We start from the raw sequence: 15,772 nt of genomic DNA, 5'->3' as shown, positions 1-15,772 counted from the left end.
ATCTGCAGACGGATAGATGACGGCCATGTCGGTGGACCATAGGCGGGAACGGACTGGACGGCTGAGAGTAGGGTGATTGACACATCAAACTACAACGACACGAGCATATATAAACGACGGAAACATGGCTTTGCCTTCGAGACGACAGACGGCCACTTTGTGTCCATCAAGTCGTTATCCTGCACTGTTTCATCCTATTGTTGTCAAAGATACCTATATTTTGATTTGAGTAATGATGCTTTGACAACAAACTATTAATCGCAACAACTGGGCGCTGTTTGCGAGATCCGTTCTCCGTTTCTTGGCTATAATTAGGCTTAAAGATGGCTGTATTAGCTGAACATTGTCTCCGGAATATGATGCGCTGTCAAATTTCAAAGGCCGCGCATCACGAATGTTTGCTGCTTTTCTTTTACACTAGATGACACCAAAAAAGCGTCGCACACAGGGAATTTCGTTATTCGCTTCCGATACAGTGCCAACTTGCACCGCTGACATGAAATGTCCACGCAATGCTAAAAAAAAAAATTGGAGGATGCTTAAGCTTCGCCTTTAAGAGTGGAACGCGATAGTGTTATCGGGCCCCGTTCGCATCGCCTTTTTCTTTCAATGGGCTTCACTGCAACACAGAACGTGGGAAAGCCAGCTTACAAAGGCCAAGCTTAATTACACCGATCCCCTTAAAATCGGCTTCACTTTTAAACAGAAATGCATTGCTGGGAAGACGTTTTTCCAGGGCAATATAGGTCGTCTTATATTAAAATGTGAAGGCCCTAGCACCTTTTTTTATTATTTTATTAATTGTTTGCTATTGCCCCGACGCGCGCGCGTGTCCAAATCGCATTAGGCAGGCAAAGTCCCAATTTGACCTGCCTAAGATGCGAGCGCCATCTGGATAGCATTTTCGCAAGTACCCGAGCGCGCCGGTGTTGGTATGGTAGAAATGCTAGAAAAGGGATTTGTGTTAGAGTTTCCTCGTAACTGAATTATTTATTCTCGTACATTCAAATAACAATCCGACGCCACAATATCTGCAGGTTGTGGTTAATCGTACTTTACTGTTTTTCTGACGGATTTCACTGCGAGAAATTAAATTTTTGTTTACCAAAACCCTGCACCACGTGAACGGTCTGCGCGGTCGAGGTGGTTCGGGATGATTTTCGCCTTCGCTAACACCTTGCGCCACATGGAGGGCCTGCGCGGTCGGGGTGCTTGGGGATGATTTTCTCCGCCACGGACGCCGACGCCAGATTTTCTGCGACACGGAGCCCTTAACGCTGTTGCGTTAATACAGATTTGGACGTATTATCAGCATCGCATCGCACAGAGACGAGCTGAAATCAGAGGTAGGGCTTCACAAACGGCTCTCACTGCTGATTTTGCCAGCGAGTTCTCGTTTCCCGGGCGTTTCGTCGCCTCCAGCTTCTTGTTTGCGCACCGTATGAAGAATTGTTCGTTTCATATCGCTATGGCTATAACTCAACTACGCTGATCTCAGGAGACAGAAATGAGCGTCCTATTGCACTAGCGTGACCGGGCCTTTATTTAGTTCAGGCTCGCAGGTAGAGGGGGCATTACCTCCTCGGCTGAAAGTCAGCTCTACGCTGTACAGAATCCACACAGGCTAAATACCTCGACACCGACGGCTCGCAAGGGCTGAAGGTCGTACATTTTAAATACGGAAGTATGTTTCCATTCATTCTGAGCGCGATTAAGTATATATGAAAGTGCAGCTGCTGCGGCAGTGTCGTTGTCAGTGCGATGATTTCCCTTTACTACCGACCTCACGAAGGCTAGCCGACCGACAGTTGACAGACGAGTTTTGTCGGCGTAGACGTTTTGAAAGCCTGTGAAACTGCTGCGAGTCGCTGTCATCGGTCGCGTTAGCGGTGTTGTCGGCCTAAAGTGACAGAATGCCTCCAAGCGGCACAGTCTGCCGACTATAGCATAGGCCGATCATTGGTAGCGTTGTCATGTCGTCCTTATGTCGGCGCCATAATCGTGGCTTAATTGCATCGGGCCTTAAGGGTGCAAAAATCACTATTGCGTACATTCAATCGAACAAGGATAAAATAAATCCGTATTCTTTTGCTGTTTCATGTAAAGCGTTTTAAAATCTTGCTGCAGTGTTCTTCTATTGCTAAATGTCCATGCAAAAAAAAAATAATGACAAAGCTTTCACAAACATTTATTCATTGCTACATTAACTCAAATAACTAAACGCCGCCGTTCCGAGAGCTTTCATGCGGCGACAAACACCGACCGCGATGGGCCATGGTTGTGGGACCGAGCGGCACCAGTTGGGTCGATGCTGACAATTGTCCCATCACCCTCCCAGCGATGGTGGCATCATCTTTTGTTCTTGGTCCGGTAGATCTGCAGACGGAATATTGCGAAGACCTGCACAGAATAAAAGCAACGAGCGGCTATTAAAGAAGGCCTCTACCAAACACATGTGTGTTCTTACGCTATAACCATCCGCAAGAACACACGCCAGTGAACCGCAATCTCTCACATATTATTACTCATGGCAGCCTGACCAATGTTAAACAGCGCTTACGGACAAAAAAAAACTTTCTGAATTCGGCCACAGTAGGTGTAATGCAAAGAAGCCGAATTCAGAAAGTTTTTTTTTTTTTTTTTTTTTTGTCCGTAAGCGCTGTTTAACATTGGCTATGGTTGGGCGTCGCGTTCACCAATGCCTACGCGTTCCGCATAGGGATGGCCGACAGTGCAGCATGTGACAATTGTGGAGACGCGGAAACGATTCGTCATGTTCTTTGTCAGTGCCCACAATACAGTGTGCAGAGACAATCGCTCTCCGTCGTGCTGAACCAGTTGGATGACCAGCCGTTATCGGAAGAAACAATTCTGCAACATCGACGCGACTCAACATCGCATCAGAAGGCCGTGCAAGCGCTCCTGCGGTTCCTGAAGTCCACTGGCCTGTGTGAACGTCTGTGACTGGAACGCCTCCTTTGTTACCAATGCCTGTGTTTTTTTTCTCTGTTTTTTTCGCTCTCTCTCTCTTTTTGCACTCTCTCCAACCCCTTTATCCCCCACCCCCGTGTAGGGTAGCAAACCGGAAACTGACTTCTGGTTAACCTCCCTGCCTTTCCTCTCTCGCTTGCTCTCTCTCTTTCTGAATTCGGCCCCTCTGTTTCAATAAAGGATGTTATCTTTTCTGCCGACTATTTTGTGCATGAGTACGTGGAGAAAAGCTATCAGGGTCTGGGCAAGTAGACTCGAAATTCAGACTTTCAGACATATCGATCTATTCGAAGCACCATGCCTTGTATGATGCGAGCCTGAACCAAAGAAAATATTCTTACACTAATCCTGTTCGTCAGCGCAGATACCAGCAATGCGTGCTGTCCGGCATATTATTCGCGAAGGATGCCGGCGAACGGGAAACGCCACTTACGAAATAAAACCTTCGTGAATTCGGCTCGAGAAAGTAATATTGGTCGCGGAAACCGTGTTTACTAAATTTTTGTGACTGATTGCACGTACGGCGTACACCGACTATCTAACGGAACTACGTCCTCAGACACGCCGTACCACCCCGCCTGCGACACAGTGCCTTCATTAGGCTCTCCGTATAAGATCAATCTGGGCCCGTGTTCTCAAAATGCTCTTTCGCTAGACTCGTTTGTAAGAGCAAATTACAGTGAATCCTGATGCTGACATATTATTAGCGAAGGGATAGTAACGATCACTTACGAGCTAAAACATGTGTTAATCGGGGCCCTGTTATGTATTTTTCTTTTGGTGTCCAAATCTGCGATATTGCGACTATTGGTTCGAAAATAAATCCCGCATTGGAAGACACTCACGTCCAAGACGAGCCACGATCCCCAGAAGACAATGGCTACGTAGTGGTCCGTCTATGATGAACGAAAGCGAAACAAGTAGGAAACGTCAAGAAGGCAGTATGGAAGGCGGAATTTTCCTCACCATTTAGGAGGAACTGCGAAGCATAAATAAACGTGAAACTTCTCAGGTAGTAAAAAGGAACAAACTTGGAAGTTGAATTAAATTGTGAGGTTTAACGCCCCAACACTGCGCGGCGGGTTATAATGGCCGCCACGGTTGAGGCGGCTGCTCCTGGTTTATTTAATTATCCTTCTTTTTTTGCAGCGCACATCATTTCTAGTGCCTTCATTCCGCATTTCGCACCGATTGAATAGCTGATGCCACATGCAATGGTGGGTGACGCTGCAAGCAGTGCGTCTTCCGTAGAGGTGCGTGACGTTGACAATTGATCGAAGGGCGACTCCCTCGAGAGGACAGGTGCTATGCGTTCTGCTAGAAATGGTGGACCATTTTCGCTCCCCGCCCCCATTTCATACTTTGCAGACACGATCGCCACCGAGTGACCTACGCGGCGGGATTGTTTGTTTGAAGTGTCTAAACCTGGTGAGGTTTAGACACTTCAAACTCGCCGCTCGCTACTTTCCTGTCAGAAACCCAACAATTACGGAGCTTAGCTCTCGCTGCAGGCGCTCACCAACAAATACGAACGCATTGTTATGATAGGCTTGGAATTCGACCGCTCAAAGTGTGGGATACATCACCGCGCGCTTTCCCGTGACGGGAGGCTGTTATGATCTTCCTGGAAACTCGGATCCCTCAAGTGTGGGAAACAGGCCCGCGCGCTTCCTCGTGTCGAGATAATCGCCTTCATTCCCGAGAAAGCGTCACCCCTCGACGCTCTGAGCAGACACGAAGGCGAGCACCCAAAGGAGAGGGCGCGAAGGGGAAGACGTCGTCTACTTGACAACCTGACAAAGGCACTGACACTTCCACAAGCTCCCCAGGGAGACAGCGTTACCGCAAGACCGCGACGGGCTATTTAAGGCCGTCCTGGCCCCCGTGTTAGGGAGAACCGCTCGAGACTCGAATACAGTCCCAACCATGTACCAGTGAAGTGAATACAGTCTTTTCCGTTTTTCATCATCACGATGCCCGCCTTCGTCGCTGTCTCCTGATGGTTGCGGTGACGAGCCACCTCACCCAGTCGAGATCGTATCAGCATGTCGTTCGTGACCTGAAAGTGCCGACAGCGTAGCGCTAAAGTAAAGAAACGTATGCAGCAGGTCTAACGATTTATATTCGGGCCAAAAGAGTGCAATCTTTAAATACGACGCATTTCTTGGCGAACATTTGCCACTTTGACAGTATCTATCTATCTATCTATCTATCTATCTATCTATCTATCTGGCCACCTACGTCCTTGTGCTCTCATGGTCGTTTCGTTAACTTGGTATGTACCAAAATTGGCATACTATGACAAGAGTATATGATGAACATAAATGATATGCCATGACACGAACGTCATGACATGCGTGCCATGTCGGTCATGAAACAGCCGCCTTCGTCTTGGTGCTTTCATGGTCGTTTCGGTAACTTGTTAGGTACGAAAGTTGGCATAGTATTACAGAAGTGTATGACAAAAATAAGTGATAGGTCATGACATAAACGTCATGACATGCGTGTAATCTACGTCATGACAATGACTCAGCAAAAAAGATTAACACTCAAAAGCCACTCAAATGGGTTCAGACGTGGGTACTAAGTGAAGGGAACACTAAATGATGATGATAGAAGTCATAGTCATGACCATGACTGAGCAAGAATGACAATGACTCAGCGAAAAAAGATGACAACTCAAAAGCCACTAAAATGGGTTCTGACGTGGGTACTAAGTGAAGGGAACACTAAAAGATGATGATAGAAGTCATAGTCATGACCATGACTGAGCAAGAATGACAATGACTCAGCGAAAAAAGATGACAACTCAAAAGCCACTAAAATGGGTTCTGACGTGGGTACTAAGTGAAGGAAACACTAAAGGATGGTGGTAGAAGTCATAGTCATGAGCATGACTCAGCAAAAACGTCAATGACTCTGCAAAAAAAGATTAACACTCAAAAACTAATGGAATGGGTTCGGATGTGGTACTAAGCGAAAGAAACGGCTAAAGGTTGATGGTCGAAGTCATAGTCATGAGCATGACTGAGGCTTTAGCCTTAAGGTCTCTTAGGTGTAGCTAAAGGGCCTCCTGAGGACTCATGACATGAATGTCACGAGATGCATTTCATGTAGGTCATGAAAGAGCCACCTACGTATCGGTGCTCTCATGGTCGTTTCGTTAACTTCGTAGGCTCCCCGCACTCTACTTCGCATAACATCGATTCCCACAGGGCGTGGGATATCCCGGCTTTTTCATTCTACAGTTGCCAAAAGATACCTATATTTGTTTTGATTTGAGTAATGATACTTCGACAACAAAATATTAGTAGCAACTGGGCGCCGTTTCCCGTTCTCGGTTTCTTGACTATAATTAAGCTTAAATATGACTGTATTTAGCAGAACATTGTCTCCGAAATATGATGCAATGTCAAATTTCAGAGCGCGCATTACGAATGTTTGCTTGTTTCATTGTGCACCAGATGGCGCCAAAAGAGCTACGCACGCAGGGAGTTTTTTCAGAAGAGTGTAAGGTTGTCACGTCATATGTCGTGACATCACGTCATGTTCGACATAGTATTGAGTTCATTTTTCGTCATAGTGCAACTGATATCTTTCATTTTTGCCGTGTTATCAGTCCTTATCACGGCAGGTGCTTGCGGTGTCATACCTATACTTTTGTTGTCGTAGCCATTTGCTCAAACATCCCCATTCCCTGCTTCTGAATAACCGGGTCGAAGTAAGACCCGCCATGAAGTTATCTGCCCCATATGACGCGCCTTCTTAGTGTTAATTTCAAGGTCTAAGCCGCTTCTGGGACGTCCAGAGTATGAGCTGCTAATAATGGACTTATGTCGATGCGGCGGCTCTCAAGAGATGTCAGAGGCGTTGTCTATCTTGTCCCCAAGTCAGCCGCGTTAGCTTCAACAGAAGATGAATAACTGCCAGGATGAGATTAAGTGCGCATTGTGTGGCCACAGGAACTCAGCATGCCCGCCGGACATCATGTAGTGGTCACTTGAACTACGAGAGAAAGTTCAGTCGCTCTCAATTCATGCAGCCGAATGAGACTCAAGATCGCCTGGTGAAGGCTACCACTGTTAGTCCAGCCAACAGAGCAAGATATGCAGGAGAGCCGACTCTGGCACTCGCCAATGCATTTGCCCTGTTCCCGTAACGATGCAGGGAACCCACTCGCCTTCAGCGCACGAAGCAAGTCGCCGTGCTCTGTACCTCCGTTGCTCACCCTCCCCAGTCTTTGTTAGTGATTTTGTCCTCCTCCTCTTCTCCATCCTGCTAGCACAAATACAGCATGCCACGTGTCATTAAAGCTGAGTTATCGGCCAGCTTGAAAAGCGGTTCTTACTGGCCGCGTAGTAGACAACAAGGAAAGAACGAAGCCACGTGTGAGCCTCATTGCACAAGCCTGCTGTGTATTGCTAGGTTGTGTGGAAAGTGTCGCAAGCTGATGTCGATTGCTGTGATTTGATACCGACTTGCCTTGAGAGGTGTTCATGCTATGCAGTCGTCGCGGTACTTTCGTTTGATTCGTGAGTTGTGATCAGGCAGCGCACATTAGCTTTCATTAGTTTTTTTTTTGTTAGCTCTTTTACGGAAAGGTGATTTAAGAGGTTAAGCTCGTTCGATGGCGGATTAGCGAAGTTATGAACTTTTCCGGTGTGGGTTGACTATGAGGTACGGCAAAGGAAACGAAAAATATTGTCTTTGTTCCACCTACGATGCCATTGTCGCTCAGTGAGTGGAGCACGAATGTTCATAAGAGCTGCTACTATATTCATGAGAACACAGCTGCGAAAAGTAGTACTAACGAAGGTTTAGTTTTATGTCAGAGCGCTGTTGTGGGCCCTTTGCTCTTCTCTGTTACTGGGTTGCACTGTTAACGCATTCAAATCCATTTAGCAGTTGTCAAGAGAGAACATTTATGTAAGGTGATCGTGGCAAGCGAACGTTAACACGTGAGCGTCTGCAGCGTGAGCTAAAGCGAGCAACAATGATTTATACCACTGATAAGTGACAAGCGACATACAGCGCAAGCGTCTCTAGCAGGAGGTGAAGCAGACGAACGACGGGGCGGACGTCCCGACCATGGCTGGCGGCACAGCAGCGAAAAAAAAAAGCGCGTCAAATGTAGCCGTTTGGCGCGGAGTAACATAGAGTGTCCTCATCTGTACAACAAGTGTCAACACTGCCCTATTGCCGTATCCAGAAGAGATCACTAATATCAGATCAGTCGGATCTGCCGTATATCTTACTCCGTGGTCCATACGTTTGCTTACCATTACAGAATGCGTGAATTTCCCTACATCTACATATTTAAAAGCATGAGGTAAAGCTTTTGATAAGAATTTATCATGTTTAGACAAAAATTGGTCAATTTCTCTAAAGGAGCATCAAAAAGCGTTTATAAATCTCAAGAAAAGATACATCTAGACGAAGTCGCTGTTTGTATTCGGCGACTTCTTCTCTGACCGCTGACCGGACGCATAGAGCCAGCGTTACTGTGATGTAGAGAAGACGAACTTGGCAGTGCGCGGTCTTATAGAACATGGCCGGTGGGATGACACCGGCGCCTTCCCGGAGACGAGGCTTCTCCGTGTTTGCGGAAACGAAGCCTAACAGTGTCGGCATTGGGAAGGCGAATGCTGAACCAAATGACTCGCACCTTTATGTGCCTGCGAGGCGGCAACGTTGCCATGCCCGTCAGCAGGTGCCCGGCTCCGGAACTACGGTTCACGAGGCGCTTCTGCAAGCAGAAAAACACGGGAAGTCAGTCGTAAATGTGCATGCCTCTTGATGCTTTGCTCCACGCTTCACTGTCTAGCAGTAAGGTGCAACCAGATAGCAAAAACCAATGAACTCAAAATGAAATGCATACTAAACTAAGTGAGCTGGTGTATTAACGCCGAAAACAAACAGCAGCTCGGATTACCTAAGCTCGTCATGGTGACCACTGGTATAAGATATCTAACTACTAGAGTTGGGATTTCGGGGACATGTCCTGATCTGAAAAAACCATTCCAATAATAGTGTCAGCTACGACCACACACTAGCTAAAATTATTGCACTTGGGTTTCAGAAATCTTGTTGCCCCGAATCGTCCCAAATGCTCGTAGCATCTACCAGAAAATTACTAATTCTGCCGGTTGTCCAAATTTTGTATTTATGTATACATATGCGAAAAAAGAAAAGCCGTACCTCTTTGGGTTTCTTACAGCCTACATTTCAGCTCGTTCCTTCCTCGCCCGATAAGCGCTGGACATCTACGCCCACATATTCGTGGCTTGACACATTCCTGTACATATTATGCGACTGCGAAGACCGTGCCGCAGAGAAGGCATAACGAACCAATGAGCGCGCGTCTGCGGATGAAATTAAAGGAGCTAGCTACCGCCTTCCTGTTACGTGACAATTATTCCCCGAACTCTGTGTTCTTAGTTTCGATCGCTCCTGGGTCGGAATTCACTAACCGAACTTATGAACAAATTTTCGCGTAAGACAAATCTTACAAAAAAAAATCTTATTCACAAAGCTAAAACTGTTCGTAAGATCAGCCAGCTTGCGATACCCGCCGCTGCAAAGGCGAGCGCTGTTGTCGAAAAAGTGCGTATATATAAAGGTAGCACAGGTGCGAACTTCAGTACTTCTGCCAATAGTAAACGTAGGTCGATTCACAAAACCTAAACAGCCATCGCAGATGATGACTTAGGAAATTTCTACGATAGGGGTGTAGCAGTCTTAAGAACATAACTATGTCTATCTGCGCCGCTCGAGCTCAAGCAGCTAAGCGTTGGAACGCGCTGTTGCGGCTGATTGGCCAGAGGCCACAACTGATAGCCGAGGATGTCTCGTGCTTATATTTTTGTAGCGCGCTGTGATTTGTCATCTCAAAGTGTATTGGGTTGGAGTGCATACGGCAGGCATTGCCAAATCCTGACTATAGGAGCCACAGTGTGATGTACTCTTCGCACGATGATAGAGATGTATTAGCCTTGGAGTTGAAGAATGAAACGTCCAGAAAGAAAGCAGGGGAGCGTCCATAAACGAGGTAAAACGGCGAGTAGCCAGTTGTGCGCTGCACGGCTGTGTTATAGGCGAAAGTGACGAATGGTAAAAGAACATCCCAGTTTTTGTGGTCTGGTTCAATATAAGCGGCGATCATGTCGGCAAGGGTGCGATGAAACCGCTCGGTCAGGCCGTTAGTCTGGGGGTGATAGCTAGAAGCTGTCTTGTGGGCTGTGCCGAAGGCTCGAAGAACTTCGTTTAGCAGTTGGGAAAGGAACGCCTTTCCACGGTCACTGAGCAGTATATATAAAGGTAGCACAGGTGCGAACTTCAGTACTTCCGCCAATAGTAAGCGTAGGTCGATTCACAAAGCCTAAACAGCCATCGCAGATGATGACTTAAGAAATTTCTACGATAGGGGTGTAGCAGTCTTAAGAACATAACTATGTCTATCTGCGCCGCTAGAGCTCAAGCAGCTAAGCGTTGGAACGCGCTGTTTCGGCTGATTGGCCAGAGGCCACAACTGATAGCCGAGGATGTCTCGTGCTTATATTTTTGTGGTGCGCTCTGATTTGTCATCTCAAAGTGTATTGGGTTGGAGTGCATACGGCAGGTATTGCCAAATCCTGACTAGGAGCTTACCACTGTCGCTGAAAAGAAAAGTGTACAATCATTGCATTCTAGCGGTGCTAACATATGCGGCAGAAACTTGGAGGTTAACAAAGAAGCTCGAGAACAAGTTAAGGAAAGCACAAAGAGCGATGGAACAAAAAATGTTAGGCCTAACGTTAAGAGACAAGAAGAGAGCGGTGTGGATCAAAGAAGAGAACAACGCGGAAAGCCGATATTCTAGTTGACATTAAGCGGAAAAAGTGCAGCTCGGCTGGCCATGTAATGCGTAGGATGGATAACCGGTGAACCATTAGAGCTACAGAATGGATACCAAGAGAAGGGAAGCGCAGCCGAGGTCGGTAGAAAACCATATGGGGTGATGAAGTTAGGAAATTTGCAGGCGCAAGTTGGAATCAGCTAGGGCAAGACAGGGGTGATTGGAGTTAACAGGGAGAGGCCTTCGTCCTGCAGTGGACATAGATATAGGCTGATGATGATGATGAAGAGAGCAATCTGGCGCGCGGGTCTGCAAGCAGCCACCTGACAAGTTACTGTTCTTGGGACAACTGCATCCGTAGTTTTGACGCTTGCGAAGTTGTCGCCAAATACAGTGACAAAAGGGCACGTGAAATTCATGAAGCTTTTCTTATTCGCGGGGCAAAAGAAAAGAAATGTGCGGGTGCGCTGTCTATTAGCGTACTTAATAAAATACCTAAAAACAATTTGTTTTTTGCGTACGGACTCACATTTTAAAGGTTGTCTAATCAATACGATATATTTGTTTATTATTGTGCCCACGTTGACCCTTGTTTTGTTCAATATTTGTGTGATATTTCTTGTACAGATATTTTATAGAGGTGTATTTTATAATTGTAAGTTTATCTACTATACTAATGAACTTGCAATAAGTTTCAACTAGCAATGAGTTAGTGACAGGAGGTCCTATTACAGACTTGTAATAGAGCATCTACGTGTGTATAGTAACATGTGTATGTGCGTATAGTGAATGAATGAATGAATGAATGAATGAATGAATGAATGAATGAAACAAAAGTATAAAACGGTCATGCGCACAGCGTGATTTTCGACGACAAGACAGCCCAAGCACGGTGACGCAAGGTGGCGCGATGATGCAATTCGGTTTATTCGGCCACGCAGTAACAGAGATCCATTACTTTTGCTCTCATAAAAGTACCTGACCGTTTATCTATGGGACATAATATGGATGCTTCGTTTATAAAACACATGAAGCAACATTTACAAACCCAAAACCTCATTAAGAAAGCCAACTTGTGCTGTCGAAGTGCGACGTATTTACTTAGCCCAGCAAGATAGTCGATACGGTCAAACATCTGCACACGACACAAATGGCGAAGCAAATAAGCGTCACATATTTGAATAATTTTGCGTCATTTCAAAGCCCGTTTAAATCTTTATCGGCAACTCAATCTTTCAGCACATTAGGTGCATTCTTTTTTCTCTGTTCATGAAACGTACACTGGCTCATTCACCGACTGCAGTTTAAGCTGCTATTTCAATAAATAACGTCGAAATCCCGACAATACAAGTCAATGGGAGCCAGCTTCTGGCTCTCTGATTTGATGTACTCGGTAAGCCACTGTTATGAAAATCCCTAAATTGAGCGAGTTCTTACTCACTAAAAAGGCCTTTGCCTTTTTGGAGTAATCAACTATCGTTATCAACTAGCAATCAACTAGCGTATGGAGCGTTATCAACTTTCGGTGACATCTTCGGTGACACAAATAGTCAGTGATTCACCCTGGTAATATTACTGAAGGGCCATTGGCTAAGTTGATTGCTTCGCCCCCACTTCGCCCCCATTTTATCCTAAAGGAAAAATATGCGTTTCATTTGTCACTGCTTATAACAAAACGCCGATCACTTATTACTGCGGGAAAGCTGCTTTTTATAGCAAAGTACAACCTTCACTGAGATCTCATAGTGCTTTACAAATTTGTGGTTATTTTTTATACGCATTCTCCCCATTGAATTGTAACAACAGAATGTACGCATTTTAGTGAGGGGCGTTGTGGGACGGATCATATACTATTGCCAAGAAAATGTCTACTTAATCTTTTGCGCTGCGCCATTCTGAATGAGTTGAAGAGACTGGTAGAATAAGGCTTCTGAATTATGGGGTTTTACGTGCCAAAACAACGATCTGAATATGAGGCACGCCGTAGTGGGGACTCCGGAATAATTTGGACGACCACCTGGGGTTCTTTATTGGGTACCTGAATCTAAGCACACGGGTGTTTTCGCATTTGGCCCCCATCGAAATGCGGCCACCGTGGCCAGCCTGAAGGCTTATTAACAGAGATGGCATACCCAATCAGGCTCACTCGAACTCATTCCACTGTCATGAGTGTGAGTGAGTGATCAAGAGCGTGAGTGAACGTGAGTATAAAGTAGACCAGGTACAGGTGAGCGCGAGTGACGTATGATAACGCGCGTGAGAGTGTCAGTATGCGTGGCCATGAACGCAAACGAGTGGCTATTAGTGAAAGTGGACGTGGTTAAACAAATGCGTAAGTGCCGGTGAGTGTGAGCGTACGCGAGTATGAACGTCAGTAGATGCCGGTAAACGTGAGTGAACATGAGCGCGAATGAGTGGATATCCTGAAAGAAAAAAAAATACGGGTGAGTGAAAGTGGGTGTTCTTTGATTTTTCCGACCTGTGCTTAGCCTTATAATTATGCAGATGACACTTTGCAGAGAAATCAACTGTATTTACTGGAATTTCTCAGGGTAAAAACGTAATCCTGCATTTGGTGGCTGATCGTTTTTCCCCACATTGTCTACACGCCTGGAACCTGGGCTATGCACTGCCCGCGATGTTAAAGTAGAGTCCCTATATAAGAAAAGTACCACCATCCTTTGATCAACGCCGCTTCTCTCTCCCCTTTATCTCCGATTGGACGATGATAGCGCGCGCTTTCACTTCTTTATATTTTGTTTTGTTTTTTTCCGCCTCAGAGCCATGTTGAAAGTCCTCTGCGCAGCCGCAGTCGCCGGCGGCGGCAGCGGCGCGTTCCCTTTGCCTGAAAGCTTCAACGTGGACTTTCTAGGTGCGCCACCGTCGACTTGCTTTAGCAAGCAAAAAGTAAAGAAAAAAACAAGCGCTTTGGGAGAGGAGACGGCGGTGGAAAGAGTAGATGGCGGTACTTTTCGTATATAGGTACTTTCATGTTAGAGGAGTAGGGGGCGCCTCTCATCGGCCGGTGTGCTAACTACCACACTCTGTTACTGGTCGTACCATGGTAGGGTCCGTGCTCTGGTGCACCAACTCGGAACGTCCCTAATGTAAAAGCTGGTTTGGCTTTGTGGTATTAAGATTCAACATCGCCAGTCTATGGTCTCAACGTCTTTTCGAGGGTCACAGCTGAGTCGGAAAATTCATTTTCCCAGTACCTACGGCTTAAAAATGATAAGGCAGACCTCTAGGAACAAGTACAACACGAAAGCGGATAAAATTTCCAGCAAGTCATCATCACTTATCAACTTTTCGCATAGAATGGGGTGATCTGGATCAAGGGAAAATTGGTTGAACAAGTTAAAGTTTGAGCACACGAAGAAATTGCGCTTGGGGGTCAGTGTTTGTGTACTTCTAGTGTCGTCTGGTACCATTATTGTTTTACCGCACAAACTTTAGTAATTAGTGGATCAGAACCTGGTGATATCGTGAAAAAGATAAGTCCAACACTGCTGCATGCCGTACAACACAGGGAAAGGTTATCAAGGCAAACTCTGACGCAGTTCAAACGTGCTGCAAGCTGTAGCTTCGCATATACAGAGCAGGGATTTGGTGATATTGGGCAACACTACTTGGCGAAGGTGCCGACGATCGCTACAGACATTGTATGGCTCCATGCACTCAAGGGTTGTTATAGAAAAAATCCGCATCACTTACATCCCTCGGCAGGTCGTAATAGCCGCTCAGAACCTGAAACAAGCGTCGCTTTGAGTTGTAGCGCCCGCTTCATTTTCTGGGTGCGAGTGGCACCTGAAACTGGCACGTCGAGAGACGGTACGGCTTTACTAGTCAACATGCGACAAAACGCGTAGTCCATGAAGCTTCGATAAAGTAAAGACACTCCTTTGCCAGAAATGGAATGGTCCTCCTTGATGCAGTGTGCGGGCACTATATAGCCACCATTTTAAAAAAGTTTAATTATGCGGTTTTACGTGCCAAAACCACGATGTGATTGTGAGGCACGCCGTATTACGTGAGCGACTGCGGAATAATGTAGACCACCTGGGCTTCTTCAACGTGCACCTACATCTGAGTATACGGGTGCTTCGCATTTAGCCCCCATAGAAATGCGGCCGCCATGGCCAGGATTTGATCTAGCGACATCGTGCTTAGCAGCCCAACACCATACATTTATCAGGACTCTTGCAATAAATCCCTGGATCTCCAACCCCGGTGGCTGCGAAGCACCAGACCCAGGCGGTGGTTAAACCGGCTACGTAGTAGAGGGCGCTACGAATATCTTGATCCGAACAAGTCGGCAGTACAAACTGAACCTGGAAATGTACAACGCGCGAACCTTCTGGAGTGAAGTTAGCTAAGCAGGGCTCAGAAATTGTCAGGCAGTGAAGTTACGAGAATTGGTGAGACCTATACAGTGTTTATTAGTGTTCCCGTCTCCTGCTACAGAAGGTTGCAAGGTAAAAGAGAATAGCGAATAGCATTTATATTTCCTAAGAACATAGCTGACAACATTTATGAATTGTACAGCACTATTGAAAGGGGGACAGTCATCGTAATAAATATACAGGGTGTCCCAACTATCATGCACCAAGATGTTAAAAATATGCAAATGCCACGTAACTGGGCAGAACCGAAGTAATGTTGTTATTTGCCGCCGCTTGGAGATACTCGGATTATTTTTGGATTCCCCCTAATTACATAATTAGCCAGAATTATTATTCAGCTTCTCAAATATTATCATTACATGAAAAGTGTCGAATGAGAAAATTGTAGAGCAACATGAAAAACTCCCGATACAGCTTTCTGTTGCTCAATACGTTCTTCATAAAAGGGTTTTTCCGAGCGCCGAAGAAGGCCGCGAACACGAGTACACACAATATTGCCGCGGGACTAGCCGCTCGCGGCACTTTGCACATCAGGCACATCAAA

The 15,772-nt window shown here is 46.1% G+C and overlaps 1 long non-coding RNA gene across 1 annotated transcript; it reads right to left on the bottom strand.

Annotated features, from left to right (window-relative positions):
- Positions 1-2,234: 2,234 nt before the first annotated feature.
- On the bottom strand, positions 2,235-14,573 carry LOC125946554 (uncharacterized). Its single transcript, XR_007467658.1, has 4 exons — positions 14,540-14,573; positions 8,657-8,737; positions 3,837-3,887; positions 2,235-2,400 (listed from the first exon to the last, which is right to left on the bottom strand). It is a non-coding gene; the product is annotated as an uncharacterized LOC125946554 (long non-coding RNA).
- Between the last annotated feature and the right edge of the window lie 1,199 nt (positions 14,574-15,772).

Source organism: Dermacentor silvarum, chromosome 7 (genome assembly GCF_013339745.2).
Source record: "Dermacentor silvarum isolate Dsil-2018 chromosome 7, BIME_Dsil_1.4, whole genome shotgun sequence".
In the NCBI taxonomy this organism is placed as follows: Eukaryota; Metazoa; Arthropoda; class Arachnida; order Ixodida; family Ixodidae; genus Dermacentor; species Dermacentor silvarum.
The sequence above is the reverse complement of the archived record's forward strand: the minus strand, read 5'-3'. Positions and strand labels throughout refer to the sequence as shown.